The following is a 15980-nucleotide window of genomic DNA, read 5'->3' on the forward strand; positions in this document are numbered from 1 at the left end:
GGTGGGGGACAAGGACACAGTCAAACCAGAAGCAGCACCGCCCAGCTCCCAGGCCTGCTGAGTTCCAGCCCAGAGCTCAGGGGACATGTCACTCCCATACCTGGGGGGCAAGACCGGATTCTCCTCCCTCCCTCCCCAGCTAACCCTGGCAGACGATCCCTCCCCACCTCCTGCCAGTGTGCCCTACAGCACTTCTCCCCATGCTTGGCAGACCTTCCAAGAAGCCTAGCAGAGGCAGGACTGGGGGCTGGCCCTCCTCAGGGCATCTGCTGGACCCAGAGGAACCCCTCCCCACAAACACACAGCAAACCTCCTTCCTGCTCCTAGGAAGAGCGAGCTCCCAAGGCTGTCACTGGAGCTAGAGATCCTGGGAGGGTCCTGGCGTTTCCTTCGACTCAGGCCGTGGGCCTCAGTTCCACATGGTAGCCTGGTCTGTGGGTGAGGGTGTGCCAGGCCCTAGGGTCCCTAGGGGCTTGGTCTCCTCCCCAGTTACCATGGCAACCCCAAGCTTAATTACTGTGGCCGGAGGCGGCAGGGTGGGAAAGAGCCTGCCTAATGAAGCCAGGGTCCAGCTCTAGTCTCGGACCCCCCAAACTGGCCTAAGTCCTGAGCTCTGGACCCTTCTCTTGCCATGTCCCCAAAGGATCCCATGATCACTCCCATATGTAGAAGGCCCCTTGAGGGGTAACTAATTCCGGAAGAGGGTGGGAGTCTGCGAGGGCTTGCCAGGGTCCCTGCCCCTGCAGCTCCTCCACGATGCAGCCACAGTGCCTGTGCTGGCGTCACCCCTGGCCTCCAGGCCCTCCTCTTTCTTGACACCTGCAATCTCTGACCAGCCTGGGCACTCGGGCAAATAAGATCCAGACATGGGCCTCCACAGCTGGTCCCCAGTGCCTCTGCCCGCCTCCCTCATGCCGCTAGGAACTTCCCTCCTGGCAGAAGGTCAACCAACAGGTCACTGAGACACTCCCCTCCAACCCCCCACAGACAGCTTCCTGCCTCCTGTCTCTTAGGACCTTCTATGACACCTCCTTCCACCTGACTTTGGCCAGGAGCTCCTAGGTGGGCAGTGCCCTCTCTGTGTCCTCCCCCAATCCTATTCTTCCCTTTGTTCCTGAACCTCCAGTGGCCTTCCAACAGTTCAGGCTGGTCTCCTTCCCTCCGAGGTCCTGTCCTAAATGTCCTCACCCCTCCCCGCTCCTCCCCACCCAGCACCTCCACTCCCAGCGAGGGGGGAGGGGGAGTCAGAAAGGGGAGGAGCAGGAAGGGGGGCTGGGGCGACAAGAATTCAAAACCAACAACAAAAAAGAGGATCAAGAAAGAAGAAAGAAAAAAACAACAACCAAAAAACAAGAAGCTCTCGGGGCAGATTCAACAAGAAAATTTAAAAAACCCAAAAAAACAAGAAACCAAAAAGATCCGTTTTTGGAAAAAAAGAAAAAAGTTCTTTGCACTTTTTCAAAATTTTGTGGTGAAACTTCAAGATATTGGGCCCTGTTTTCAAAAATGTCCAAATTCTTTAATTTGCTTCAAATGTGCGTTTTCTGCATCGGACAGGCTTTTTTTTGGAAACTGTAGCAGCTTTCTGCTGTTTCGATTGTGGCATCAATTTGCCAACTTAAACTTGTTTTTTTTAAATGTTATTTTGCTCCAAATTAAAATTGTTTTTTCAAATGTTATATTTCCCAACTTTAAAAACAGTCCAAATGTCTTGGGCTTCCCTGGTGGCGCAGTGGTTGAGAGTCTGCCTGCCGATGCAGGGGACACGGGTTCATGCCCCGGTCCGGGAAGATCCCACATGCTGCGGAGAGGCTGGGCCTGTGAGCCATGGCCGCTGAGCCTGCGCGTCTGGAGCCTGTGCTCCGCAACGGGAGAGGCCACAACAGTGAGAGGCCCGCGTACCGCAAAGAAGAAAAAAATAAATAAATAAATAAATTTGTTTTAAATACAATTTATTGAACTGTAACTTTATAAAACTTAATTTTTAGTAATGACTGTTTAACAACTGGCTCAAAACATTCCTGAAAAGTTAACAAATGGCTCTCGAGCCAGTAAGAGCCAGTTCCAATACACCACTGTAAGGCAATCATCCCCAGACAATTTTCTTTTCATCTGATGTGGGAAATTGCCTTTTATAAGATACTTCATTTGGGCTTCTCATCACCCAACAAAATTTTCTCATGTATGGAAAGTAGGATACTTGAAGATTCAAAAAACACAGAATTTAGTGTGTGTGAGAAGTTCAAAGTCATAGGAAACAGAAGGAAACCTGTTTAATATACAGGTTCCAAAGAGGTAGAAAGGACAGGAAGGGAGTTTTCTCCATCTTATCTGGATCTGTGTCCATCACCATGCCTACCCATTCCTGAGTTGTCAGTTTGCAAATATCCTTGTCCTTCACCATCCAGGAACAGGGAGCTTCTGAGAAAAGTGCACCACAGAATGGCTTCACTCCGATCACACAAGCATAGCCATATAGCTCTCCCCCAGCTAACACATCCAAGATTTTGACTGTGAAATCTATCTGGCATTGAGACTGGCAAAAATGGACACAAGGTAATTTGTATATTGTGTTTTCTATTTTCTCTTTCAAAGAATCACGGTCAACCTTTTCTTTAGCACATCCCAGAACTTTCTTACTCCTATCATCCACTCCAATAAAAAGATAGCCTCGGGCTTCCCTGGTGGCGCAGTGGTTGAGAGTCCGACTGCCAATGCAGGGGATGCCCCAGTCCGGGAAGATCCCACATGCCGCAGAGCTGCTAGGCCCGTGAGCCATGGCTGCTGGGCCTGCATATCCGGAGCCTGTGCTCCGCAACGGGAGGGGCCACAGCAGTGAGAGGCCCTCGTACCGCAAAAAAAAAAAAAAGAAACGAAATAGCTTCCTTATTTTCAGCTATAATTTGTCTCCCTATAACTTCCACCTGCTGGGACTCACAAACAAATCTAATTGCTTTTGAACTAGCAAAACTATACTCTCATGACTCCCAAGGCTCATTGATGTTACTTGGTTGCTGATGACAACCATGATAGATACAAAGTTTTCTGAGAGTCTAGCTCCATATGAACATCTGCTCCACATTTCCCCAAATTTCTCACTCATTCTCCTTTACAAGTTGCTCCTGAGCTATGATTTTACTAAGCTCTTCATGCTCTCAGACATAAACTGAGAGGAATGAGATTTAAAAAAAAATTTTTTTTTTTTTACCTGATGCTCTTGCTTTTCCTCTTATTGCTTCAGTTCCACATCTGGCTTTTGTCTGAATGTTTGCCTTCTGTCACAGCCCCTGTTGCCCTTTGATATCAGCCTGGAAGGAGCAGGAACTCTGCCAGACTCCCCTAGTCTTCATAACATTGACCCCTGAGGAAGGCTGATAAGGACTCAAGAAAAGCCTATGACAGGGCAGATTGTCAGGCCAGGATCTGACCTCTGGGAGAGAATGAAGTATTAGTGGGGAAATTCAGGGGTTTTCAAGTGAGGGGCCAAAGCTAAAACATCCCTCCTCTAAAGGGCTGAGTGTTATTTCTATACATCATACAAGCATCTCCTGTCATGGTTAATTTCACTTCAAAGCTCTACATTTATTTTAGATTAAGCTGTCCTGTACATATCTATTATGAACAATATTAACCTATTCTATCACCTTCCAAATCGTTTGTCCTATTCTATTCACTTTTATTCTCTTTTTCCTACTTTTCCTCTTTGTTGGACACAAGACCCAGCCTAGAAAAATACTCTTTGGTGAAGGTTTGGCTACCCCTGGATGAGAGGATTACAGATGATTTTTCATTGAATTTCTTTTCCTTTCCTTTTTTTCTTTAACTTTTCTCTATTTTCTAAATGGTCTACAATGAACATCAATTGTTTGCATAATTAAAAAAAACAATTAAGTGAAAAAAATAAACAGGTAAGAGACAGTTATCTCTTTTGGGGATGCTGGTTAAACTGGAACAAGTGAATATTGGCCAGCAATTATTGATGATGATGATGATGATGAACCTATGAACATTAACTTACAAGGACAAAGGGTCTTTGCAGATGTGATTAAGAAAGGATGTTGAGATGAGGAAATTATTCTGGATTATCCATGTGGGCCCTAAATCCAATCACGAGTGTTCTCATAAGAATTCAGTAGAGGGACTTCCCTGGCGGTCCAGTGGTTAAGACTTCGCCTTCCAATGGAGGGGGTGTGGGTTCGGTCCCTGGTCAGGGAGCTAAGACCCCACATGCCTCGTGGCCAAAAAACCAAAAACATAAAACAGAAGCAATATTGTAACAAATTCAATAAAGACTTGAAAAAGTGGTCCACATCAAAAAAAAATCTTAAAAAAAAAAAAAGAATGAGGTAGAGAGAGATTTGATACCTACAAAAGAGGAGGGGGCAATGTGACCACAGAGGCAGAGATCGGAGTGATGTGGCCGCAAGTGAGGGAATGCCAGCAGGCACAGGAAGCAGGAAGAGGCACAAAATGGATTCTGCCCTGGAGCGTCTGAGGGGAGCACAGCCCATGCTGACACCTTGATTTCTGCCCTCGTATGTCAAACTTCTGGCTGTGAGAGAATAAAGTGTTATTGTTTTAAACAACCAAGGTTGTGGCAATTTGTTACTGCAGTCACAGGAAACTAACATACTTCTCTCCGCATAAGTCAAACCATCAAACAACTCTTTGTTTCTACTCCAATTTGCTTATGCTGAAATGGCATTCTGAAATAGGTTTCTGAATACCTCCTCGGGTTTGTTTTTTTTTTTAACTGAGGTCACTCTTCCTATGGAGTTCTGCTTTGTTGGCATGACACTTTGTACCTGTCTGGCTCAAAAGTTATTTCCAGGATAGGAGGCAGAATACATACTATGACGAATAAATCAGCACAGCAACATAGTAAACTGCAGAGGTCTGCTCTCAGCTTCAACTTTAACCCTTTTTCACTCACGTCATTTCCAAATTCAGTCTCACTTTTATTTCATTTTAAAATTTATTATTATTATTTCTTGGTCGTGCCACGTGGCATTTGGGATCCTAGTTCCCCAACCAGGGATTGAACCCGCGCCCCCTGCAGTGGAAGCACAGAGTCTCAACTACTGGACCGCCAGGGAAGTCCCCAGTCTCATTTTTAGTTCTACTACCTACCTTAATTCTCAGTTTCACTCTCACACTGAAATCCTTCTGATATCACTTACTTTTAGAAAGATAAAAAGGACCGTCATTTACTGGACATATGCATTTGGGCACAAGGGACCAAGCTGGGAGTGTGGCACATGATATGGAACCTGAGATTACATGGCCAGTTAAGTGGAAGAGCTGGCATGCACAGCCAGGTCTGTTTAATACAAATGCCCCTACTCCTTCCACTGCCTTTCAAGTTTGGGATTCTGGATTGCTTTGGAGTCTTCAAAATCTGAAATCTACCTAAGTACCTCCTTTTTCCTTCCCAATCAACAGGAAGGACATTTTTGGGGCAGAAGAACTAGGAACTGTATTGTTTTCTCCTTCTTATTCTTTAATGCACTATTAGGGACCAAATCAGGAGAAGGAAGGATAATGTGAAAGATGAGCAAAGAGGGTTTCTCTTCCTTCTTCAGAGTTCCTTAGTTAAGTCCTCTGGTTATGAATAGTACGTTATCAGGCCAGCGAGGAGCTCACATTCTGGCTCTGATACCTCAAAGCAAATGTTCATGATACAAAGCAACTTGAAATCAGTAGCTTGTACAGTGGTTTTTTTCTAGGTCTTGGGAAAATGATCTGGTCACACTGCTGACAGTTGGCGAAGAACTAGAGCTCCCAATTTATTTGTGTTTATTCACCAAGCATTTCAATTTATCAGCCGAGATAGGTATAGCACAGTTTTCCTGGTCAGTAGACACAAACTGCCAAATACCAGCATCCATCTCACTCTCAATTCATTTGTCAAGATGATTCGGCTAGAATAGCAGACTAGATAGCATGGTGACCAAGAGTAACAGTGCTGGTTCTACCACGCCACCACCTGACTCTGGGTAAGTCTCCTTTCATTCATTCTCTCATTCAGTCAGCTGTTTTTTAAAGCACCAAGGGCCTTGAAATCCTAGCTCTAGCACTTTTTGGCTTAGAAAGCTTCGTTAAGATAATCCAAACCTCACATTCCTTCTTTGTAAAGTGGAGATAATAATAGTGCCTTCTCCATACGGTTCTTGTGAGAATGAAGTGCGATGATGTATATAAAAAGGTTAGCATGGTGCCTGGCATATAACGTCAGCTTTTCATTCGATAATCAGTTACTAAGCATTTACTGTGTTCTGAACATGGTACTATGTCCTGGGGCCACCCATCATTTGCACCATTTAGTGACTGCCTTCTTTGGGCCAGATCTGCAACTTTGATGATCTCAAATTGTCCTCGTAACAACTTATAAGACATGCATTATTTTCACTATCTTATAAATGAAGAAACTGAGTTCAGGGAAGTAAAGTTGAAGATTACACACCTAGTAAGTAGCAGAGCTGGGATTTGGACTCCTATCTATCTGATTCCAAAACCCATTTACTATCATTCTGCCATGCAGCCTTTACTGTTAGCAAGAAGAATAAGACACATGTCCTGTTCACAATCTAGAGGGGGAAAACATATATTAAAGAACTCATTGCAATACAACATATGTGATAACACCAGGTGTTATCGCATTGTTCTCATTCAGTTCTCGTAACAGCTCTGTGAGGTAGGTACTGTCATTATTCCCTTTTCACAGATGGGGAAACTGAGGAACAGAGTTTATGGTGCTTGCAAATACTATAGTCCATATACATGACCACTACACTCTAGTGCCATTCTGGAGAGCTAGAAACATATGAACAGTGTGCTTGGGGTGTTCTAAGGAGTGACAGTGACTATGCTTGTGAGAACAAGATAAGATTTCATAAGTGAGGTGGTATGTGAGCTGAAACCTGCAAGTAATGCACCAAGTTGAGGGTTTCCGTGGTGGCGCAGTGGTTAAGAATATGCCTGCCAATGCACGGGACATGGGTTCGAGCCCTGGTCCGGGAAGACCCCACATGCTGCGGAGCAACTGAGCCTGCGCTCTAGAGCCCGCAAGCCACAACTATTGAGCCCGCACGCTACAACTACTGAAGCCTGCGCGCCTAGAGCCCGTGCTCCACAACAAGAGAAGCCACCGCAATGAGACGCCCGCGCACCGCAATGAAGAGTAGCGTCCACTCGTCACAACTAAAGGCCGCGCACGGCAACGCAGCCAAAAATAAAATAAATAAAAAACATAAAAAAGGACAACCTCATTTCCATAAAGACAAGCAAAAAAAACTTACCTTAATAAAAAAAAAAGAGGGCTTCCCTGGTGGCTCAGTGGTTGAGAGTCCACCTGCCAATGCAGGGGACATGGGTTCGTGCCCCGGTCCGGGAAGATCCCACATGCCGCGGAGAGGCTGGGCCCGTGAGCCATGGCCGCTGAGCCTGCACGTCCGGAGCCTGTGATCCGCAACGGGAGAGGCCACAGCAGTGAGAGGCCCGCGTGCTGGGAAAAAATAATAATAATAATAATAAAAATAAAAGGAGGCACCAGATTGAGAAAGGACGATGGAGAAGGAAGGGGAAAACCAGGCAGAGGAAGCAGCACTTGCAAAGGCCCATTCTCTTCACTGTCTAAAGTCTATCCTTAAAGTACAATGGAGGTCCTTCATAGGTCTGGTACAGAGGACATTCCATTTTTCTCCATTTATTTCCTCATATCTTTCTCCCCATCCCTATCTGACACTCATCACATTCCTCCTGCTGTCCTTCATATGCCACCTCTCCATTTCTTACTAGCTCTCACCTGGACCATTGCAATCACTTGGCAATAGCTTCCCCTTCTTTTACTCTGCCTTCCTTCAATCTATTTTTGAAACACAGTTGCATATTGAGTTTTCAGCTGTGATCACCCATCTCCTCAGACTCTGAAATCTTTAAATCTCCCACTTTCTCCAGAGTAGTCTAAACTACACAGCCAGCAAGCCACTATCTTTAACAGTCTTGCCCTGTCTTTCAGATCTCTTATCACCCCCTTTCTTTACGTTAACACTGGTCCTGAAACTTTGGTGTGAATCAGAATCTCCCCTGGGGTACTTATTAAAAATATACACGCCTGGGTTCCAACTCCAGATTCAAGCTTAATGATTCTGTAAGTGTGGATTGTGGGAGTTTGTCGTTTGGTTTTGATGCTGGGGGACATCTATGTTGTTAAGTTTCCTCCTGGTATTTCCAACTCACTGAATTTTGGAAAACACTACACCAGTTTCAACTTTACCTAAATTTGGTAAGCTCCCCTATGCTTTCTCATTTAATTTGGGAGTTAAATTATTTTCTCCCAGAATCTCCAAATCGAACGCATCTTTCAAAACCTAGATCAAATGCCACCTCTCCCAGGAAGCCTCTCTTGCTCTCTTTCGCAGTTCTTTGATATTTAGTGGCACCTCTTGCTTATTCAGGAAGCGTCCAAGCCCCTGACAAGCCAATGAGTTTCTCCTGGTCGGGGGGAGAGGGACACATTAATCAAAGTCCACCCCAACCCCTAGCCCTCAGGCGGGAATTCGGCGCAAGCACGATACTGTCGGAACACTGAATCCATAGTTCTTCCTGGAAAGCCAGGGCACACACACCCTCTACAGCCTGCCTCAAATGCCCTTCCCCAGTTGTGAAACGAGGCACCAGCATAAACCACTCCAAATGTCAGTCTCCCCAAGGTCGGAGATCAGGGAATTGGAGGGCGGGCGGGGACTACTCAGGGTCTTGCTTTCAACTTTGAGCATGTAGCCCGCCACGCCAAGAAGAGACTGCAAAGACGCCTACGCCTTCCCGCCCGCTCTCCCCACCCCAACCCCGGCGTTCGCCTAGCCCTCCGATTGGCTGCTCCTCGCACCAGCCGAGCCTCAGGGCTGCGGCCCACGTGGTCCACTGGTCGTCGCGGGATTGGTTGTCGGGATCGGGCTGCCGCGGCAGCTGGCGGGTTAGCGAGGTGGAGCAGTGTGGAAAGCCCCAAGCCCGTACCTCTGGGACTGAACGGCGGCGGGTGGGCTGCGGTCAGCCTCTGCAGGCCTGGGCAGGCCTCCTGAGAGTCTAGGGCGTAAGAGTTTTGGGGGTTCCCAAAGCGGGCTGCGGACCCCCTGCCTGAGGCTTTGGTTTGAGCCCTGGATCCGGCCTTGTGTTTCCCCGGAAGGATGGCGTCTCAGTCTTTCCTGAAGTTGGTGGGGTTTGGATGTTATTATTATTATTATCAGCAGTAGTATTGTTATTGTTGTTATTATTATCGTTTTGAGGATACACCGTGTATAAGAATTGGTTGCCCTGCGCAGGGTGCCATGCAGAATGCCATGAGTTAGAAGTTGGAGGACGGAGGGCTTAGAGATGCTTGAGGGACGTCCTTAACCTATGTGAAATGTTGGAGGTAAGTCGGCTTTATAAACTGTGCTGATGCTTGTATAATCCAGGCGCTTAGGGTTTAGTAGAGAGGGTCGTTCACTGACTGAATTAAACTGTCGCTTATTGAGCCGCCTTCTGTGTCCCAGGCATCATTCTGAGTGTAATGGATGCAAAGGCCAGTAAGAGGAAGTCCTGGTTCTTTAGGAGCTCTGTGTAATGGGGCTGGTGGGAGAGACGGGAGGTGGGGGACGTGAATGGGTGAATAATTGGTGTGTGATGCGTACTGTGGTGGGGAAAAGTGCTGTGGGAGTCAGAGGAGGGGATGACTGAGGGAGTTAGGGACCACTTAACAGAGAAGGTGACGTTTGAACAAGGTTTTAGAACTACAGACTTTCTCCAGATTGAAAGGGGTAGGGAAGGCGCTCCAGACAGAGGAAAGCGTACTGTGGAAGAGAACAAGGAAAGTTTGCCCTCTGTGGCTGGAGCACACTTGGAGCTCTGCTCACAAGTTTCATGCTTTTAGACAAGGTTATTTAAGTTCTCTTAGCCTGTTTGCTTTTTGTAACGTGTACTTACTTCTGCACAGGTTGATGAGATACAGGTTCAAGTCTCTAAACAGGCACTTTACTAGTTTCCCTCTCTTTGTGGAATTCAGTTGCTGAATGGAGAACACAGACCATAGCTGTACGTTTTTAACTATGGAGTATCAAGCTATTGACATTTATAAATGGCTGAAGGAGGCATGTTGTGTCTCCAGAATTGTTATTTAGATACAATGCTGAAAAGCTAGAGAGGTTGACATTGTTTGTGATCCTAGTACTTTAGCATAGCATGTTAGCGATAGTAAACTACGAGAAGGTGTCATTTAGAATAAATAAAATGCAGGCAGCTTTCTCATTCAGAAATTGATCATCCATGTTGTGAATTACCCAGGCTTTGCATTGTTTCCTTTATCTTGCCCATGGCCTGGAGAAAAATGAAATTAAACCTTGTATTTAGCTGGTAGTGGAAAAATATAAATCTGGTAATCAGACCTCAGTTTCTCTTTCCAGCATTGCTGTTATTTTTCTATGGACCTTTGTCAAATCCTAGCCTCCCTGGGTCTTGGACTCTTTAGCAGACTCTTGTATAAAATTTTTTATGACTATACTTTTCATCTTTGTTGGCAGCAGAATTGTAAATCAAATTGTATATTAAATGAACTGGAGTTTACTTTATAAAGGATTTTAGGAGAAAATCTTTTCTAAAGATTTTGCTTTAGAACTAGATTATAAATCCCTTCACAGACATCCCTGAGATTTTATCATGCATGGTGTTTGGACTCACTAAAACAAGAAATGTTTTTCTGTACTGTAAATGCTTCTCCACTCTACTCTGTATTACAAAAATTTTTAAAAAGCACCTCCAAAACAAAACTTGTTCAAGTTTGCATTTTTGTACAGCAGAGTTGCTTGAGGTGAATAGTAGAAGATCAAATATTGAAAGCCCACGGTTGCAACTTATCTAAAAAGAAGTCTTTTTTTCTCATGGGTAAACCTAAGTTTTCTTGGATGTGAAAATAGGGTGTTGGGCTGCTCTTAGATAATACAAGGAGGTGAAAAGCAATGATGCAATGATGAGTGAAGTATAGTCTGACCTGGCATTGCCATTGCTTCAGTGTTGGCATTGACCAGGGTATGACCCCTTAATCTTCTCTCTGAGCTGATTCTGGTTGTGGTTTTTCCACATTGGTATGTTCTAGCCTATTTGGATACTGGTTTTATTATGTGTAAGAGTGTTTAATATTCTTTTGAATTACTGATACTTTCCTGTTTTTCTTTGTAGGTTGAGGTGAAAAATATGGCTTTGATATCTTCATGGAAAACTGCATTATTTCAGTCCTGAATCTGGTTCGGTTCCCTTATTGACTCATTACTATATTAAAAATGTTTATTTAGCAGTGATTGTAAAATGAAAGTAATTAACATGTACATGTTTTTTGTGGGGAGACTAAGGGGAAACACGTGTTCAGCCTAGAAAAACATTTCTCATTGGATTTCCTGTGAAGTCAGTGTGTCTTGGGTTTAACTTTGAAACAAATTAAAAAATTTTTAAATTAAAAAGAAGTTTACTTAACTATGGTATTTGTTCTGGTAAAACCTTGTGGTTTAATAAGAATTTTTGCAAATATCCATTATACTCTTCTCATGGTACATAAAAGTGTTAATATTTTAAAATCTATAGGATATTCTATTTCAAAATTTAGTTCTATTATCTTAGTGCTATCAGAAAATGTGCTTTGAATTGCTGAAATGAGTTGTATTGGACAACACCTGTCTCAGCAGAGGCACTTAAAAATCATTTTCATCCTTCCTCTTGTAGTAATGATTTTTTTTTAACCCGTATGTTTTTAACCTGTATGTTTAACCCTGCCAATCCGGTGTCAACTTAAGTGTTTGTGCAGTATTTCACTTGAGAAATAAGGTATTTCACTCAAGATTGAATTCTTGCTGTTGGAGGAGAGGATTTCTCTCCAATATTGGATTAGCAAAAAAAGCAAAATGTTAATACAGAATGCCTCAAAAAATCAAAGGTAGGGGCTTCCCTGGTGGCGCAGTGGTTGAGAGTCTGCCTGCCGATGCAGGGGACACGGATTCGTGCCCCGGTCCAGGAAGATCCCACATGCCGCGGAGCAGCTGGACCCGTGAGCCATGGCCGCTGAGCCTGCGCGTCCCGAGCCTGTGCTCGGCAACGGGAGAGGCCACAACAGTGAGAGGCCCGCGTACCGCAAAAAAAAAAAAAAAAAAAAAAAACCCGCAAAGGTGGCCTGAATGAAAAATTTACTCTAAATACCTCAACTAATCTTTCGGTTTCCACATAATCATGACATGGAACAGCTCTTTGCCAAAAAACATTTATTCTTCAATTTTACTTAAGCGTTTTGTAGAAACTTTAGTAATAGCCAGAATAATTCATGTCAGCTTAGCAAACTCTTAACAGCAAGCACAAAGACCTTATGAAAAGATCCTGTCTTTACACAGTCATAGTTAGGGCAGTATTTTACTTCATCTCTTCATTAATAGCTTTGCTTTCACACTGAAGTCTTCAGACTATTCTGTATATACATTCAACCCCTATTTTCCTGTAACCAGTTTCCCAAGGAAGATATGTGTGGTTCACAAAGGGATCTTTAAAAGGTGATAAACTATAGCAAATGTTACTTAACAAATGAGTCTCAGCATATGGAAGGAGAAAGTGTTTCTAAGTATTTCTATAAAAAGCATGTCCGTGAGGGGTGGGGTGGGGATGAACTGGGAGACTGGGATTGACATGTATACACTGATATGTATAAAAGTGATAATTAATAAGAACCTGCTGTATTACAAAAAATAAAATAAAAAAGCAGGTCCATATTTCATACTGTTTGCAAACCGATAAAACCTATTCCTCATAGGCAGATAAATGCTTTCCTTTCTCAAAAGGCCTGCTTCCCCTTCACTACCCACTCTACGAGGTCTAACTTGGGTTTTTCCTGAGAGCTTCTATACCTCTTGTCCTTTAAGGAAGGGGACAGGAAAAGCTTCTGTGCCGAGTACCCTCTTTGATCCCCTTCTCTATGCTGATCCTCACATCCCCTGCCAGTCCTGATTCTCTCACTCTGACCAGCTCGGTCAACTCTAAGTAGAGGTGTCTAGGGAGCAAGCTAAAAGGTTAAGATCAACGAGTACATCCTTTTAAAGAAATCCATGTGGCTGTTTAAAGTTCATACAATTATTAATTGAGGATGATCAAACAATGCTATTTACCGTGCGGAAAACAAGCCCTCTGGCCTTATAGTGCAGTCATTTTGTTGTGAGACAAGGTGCTAATCCCTTTCAGTTCTCAGGGGAGTACAGTTTAATCAGATGCTGTACTTGTGTTGGATAACCTGTGATGGGACAAGCTCGGTGACTCTTCACGTAATTAAACACACAGCGATAACAAAACACATAGCCAGAGGTGGCGAGAACGGTGTCATTCACCCGGTTTTTACGACACAGTGGGCACACAGTCTTCATTTGGGGCAACAGGGGAGAATCAGAATTGTAGTCTAGATGTACCGGTGGTGGTGGAGTAGGCAGGGCAGTCAATGACTTGATGGTTTCTTGGTTTCCGGATGAATACCACCACTCAAGGAACTGCAGGAAGAATACACCCACCGAAAGGCCAGTAGAGAGGCATGAGGCGGCACCTCCCACGGCTTGCTTCAGAGCTGACTTTATCTTCTCGCCAACGCCGTTTGGAGAACAGAACAAGGAGGCAAAAGCAGAAACTGTTTATTTAGGTACAATCACAGAACAACTAATACGCATGCAATTCTTACACTTTTCATTAGAATCGTTGATTCAGCTTGGGGATTGAATAGATGGTGGACTGGCGTTTTCTCTTGTGTCTATTCGAAACAATTCCCTCTTTCTAACCTACCGTATTTTAGGAGTTCTAGGAGCTAAGCTTTGTTTTTAATGACTAGGGCTTCTTTTGCTTTGTGTTTTGAGAAAGAAGTTAATGAGCCATTGATTATATAGACCTTTTATGGGGGTGGAAGATAGTATATCCAGAAAAAGAAATAACTCACTTAAAAAACAACTCAGCAGTACTGAGGAATATATTTGAACTTGTCAGAGAACACAGACACTAGGAGCGGGATAGCACCATGGTTAAGAGCAGTCTTTAGAATTGTACTGATCTGGCTTGAATCTCAGCTCTGCCGCCTATTAGCTGTGTGGCCTTGGCAAAGTACTCAAATGTTAGAACTTAGTTTCCTCAACTGTTAAATGGTGCTAATGCATTTATTTCATTGAGCTGTGATGAGGATTGAGATAATATACGTAAACACCTAGCAAAGTGTCTGGTACATAGCAAGTGTGTGCAAAAATGTAGCCATTATGATGAGGAAGGTTACCAGGATGGCAATCCTTGTTTTATGGACACAAGAATTTTTCGATGATTTTATGAAATACCCCAAAGTGGACTGAAGGGGGTAAATTTCATAAAATTGGGATAAGATTTTAGGATTTATTAATCAAATATGTTGGGGAAATGTTAAGCCTTACCTCCCAGCTGGTTGCTGCATCATGCTGGCTTCGGCTGGTTTGTGCTCCAGAGCTTGTATATCCTGAACTGTAAGTCGACCTAGCCAAACCCCAGCCAGACTCAGCAGTGGTGAGTGATGCTGAGCCTTTCCTAGGATGTATCGAAGCTGCTGTACAAGAAACCAGCCTTCCCAGGCCATGTTAACAAATGGGTAGGCTGCCAAAAAGGCTCTGTAAAATCGTTTCCAGCGGGAAGTAGGGGGATGGATGGAATATTCATCCTCTTTTCTCAGGCTAGAAATCAGCTTCTCCAGCTTCACTTTCAGATAGGGAAGAAGAACCAGGAAAATAACTGACTTCCAAAGCTGCTTCTTTGGGAGACCAGCACTGGCCAGTCTCTGAAGCTTGTGTGTGTCTCCTATTACGATCCTCTTTAAGCCATAAATGTTTTCAGAAAACGAGGCGCTGGTTTTAGACAGATAATGTTGCTGGAGCAGAAGATCTAGCAGGGTGAAGATTTCATCAAACCACTTCCACAAGAAGCCGTAGCGGGCAGGATTTGATTCTGCAAGAACCTAAAGCAAAATAAATAAATGAAATTCATTCCATTACACAGCTACTATGCCTTGTATTTATATTTCCTTTTTTTCCCTCTGAATGTCCACACTTTTCTTTCTGGGTCTACCTTAACCTCCCTGAAGTGCTGGGTATTCAGTACACATAACAAGAGACTCCATAACCATTAAATCATGTGAGGTGCATTATATGCTAATTGGTTATTTCAAAACTTAGGCCAAGAAATAAATTCAGATTATTGACTTGGTTTTTACCCGGACGTTCCTAAAACTTTGCAGAGAATTAAATCCTTACCTTGACCACATGCTGAAGAGCAGGTCTCACTGCTGTCATTAAACTGTCCTGTGCTACCACCTCAAAGATGGGTGGCTGGCTGGTCATCCACCGCAGAAGCAGTTGTGATGTGAGCCCAGTGCTCAGCCATAGTTTCGTGTGTGCACTGGGTTTTTCTTTGCCCACAGACTCTCTAGTAAGCATGAACTTTCTGGGGGTGCCAGATGGGTGCTATTTTACAGGAACTGGGCAAAAAAGACCTCTTCCAGAGGCAGAGGGGAGGGGTCTCAAGGGAAGGTGAAGAATGAAGTCAACGCAGACACCCACGTTGGGGAAGTAGTGTGTGGGAGGGGTGAGTTGATTAATGCTGCACCTCACAGGGAAAAGCGTGACTATGGGGGGACAGGTATGGCGAAGGAGCGCTGGCCTCTCGAGCGGCAGTCCTGGAGGCGGCCAATCACATACTCCCAATCCGGAGGGCTCAAAAGCCAGGCGGCTCTGAGGGATCGAAGGTACCAGTGCAGGCCGGCCCCAACGGCCTGGCTCAGCTGTGGGCTGTGCAATCCCCCCGCCCGCGCCAGTCCTTGCGAGTTGACCCCAGACGAGGGGCGAGGAACCCGCGACGCCGCGTTTGAAAGGTCTCGGCTTTATGTCAGAAGCCGCAACCGGAAATAGAAGCCGCTTGGAACCCGG

The 15980-nt window shown here is 44.6% G+C and overlaps 1 pseudogene across 1 annotated transcript; it reads right to left on the minus strand.

Annotated features, from left to right (window-relative positions):
* Window positions 1-13068: 13068 nt before the first annotated feature.
* LOC307177664 (peroxisome assembly protein 12-like) lies at window positions 13069-15438 on the minus strand (annotated as a pseudogene). Its single transcript, XR_013831799.1, has 3 exons — window positions 15309-15438; window positions 14460-15013; window positions 13069-13641 (listed from the first exon to the last, which is right to left on the minus strand). The product of XR_013831799.1 is annotated as a peroxisome assembly protein 12-like (transcript).
* Window positions 15439-15980: the final 542 nt, after the last annotated feature.

The sequence above is a fragment of the Stenella coeruleoalba genome, assembly GCF_951394435.1.
Source record: "Stenella coeruleoalba genome assembly, chromosome: 19".
Lineage (NCBI taxonomy): Eukaryota > Metazoa > Chordata > Mammalia > Artiodactyla > Delphinidae > Stenella > Stenella coeruleoalba.